Source organism: Leptonychotes weddellii, chromosome 9, assembly GCF_054177405.1.
Source record: "Leptonychotes weddellii isolate Sample4059 chromosome 9, ASM5417740v2, whole genome shotgun sequence".
NCBI lineage: Eukaryota > Metazoa > Chordata > Mammalia > Carnivora > Phocidae > Leptonychotes > Leptonychotes weddellii.
This window is the reverse complement of record NC_138377.1, coordinates 16,304,733-16,305,515: the sequence shown is the minus strand read 5'-3', so window position 1 is coordinate 16,305,515 and position 783 is coordinate 16,304,733. Positions and strand designations below refer to the sequence as shown.

The following is a 783-nucleotide window of genomic DNA, read 5'->3' as shown; positions in this document are numbered from 1 at the left end:
ACATAAATTATACGACCATATCCTACATATACTATACAAATGCCTACTTAAGGAACTCATTTGTAAACAATATGATTAGTGAGTCTTGCTTTAATACCTTCCTACTTCCCAGGGCACTGGGTGGCTGAGTCGGTTAAGCATCTGGCTCTTGATTTTGGCTCAGGTTGTGGTCTCGGGGTGTGAAATCAAGCCCCGCATTGGGCTCCCCACTCAGTGGAGAGTCTGCTTCTCTCTCTTCCTCTCCCTATGCCCCTCCATCTACCCTCTCTCTCTTTCTCTCTCAAATAAATAAATCTTTAAAAATTACCTTCCTATTTCCCAGGCTCCTAACAATTGAAAAGCCATTATAAAAGAGGATTATAAAAATCCTCTTACGTGTATTTCCCATAAATGTCACAAGTCACAGGAACAACCTAGAAACGAGGGCATTCCTACACTTGATCTTAGCCAAAAGGCCGAGAAGCGATGAAACGAGGGCATTCCTAATAAATACTACTCTAGTTCAGGCATTTTTCTAGTCCATTGGGCTAAAGTTCTGAGGGAAGGAAATCAGTTTAATAGGGCTATGTTCTCTTAGACATTCATAAAGGCTAAGAATAAATCCACAATAATTATACTTTGGGGAGCAATAAAGAAACACGTTGGTGCATATAAGATCCATAGTTATAGACGTGCCACTGAAATGCCATTTCCTGTTTGTAGGATTTTTCAGTCACAAAATCTTTCCACACAAAAGTTTTGGATAAAATCTGAGTATCTTGCTTTGCCTTTGAGTGATATCCC

General features: G+C 39.8%; 1 pseudogene; it reads right to left on the bottom strand.

The window, feature by feature from the left end:
- Positions 1-327: 327 nt before the first annotated feature.
- On the bottom strand, positions 328-467 carry LOC115942413 (U2 spliceosomal RNA; annotated as a pseudogene).
- Between the last annotated feature and the right edge of the window lie 316 nt (positions 468-783).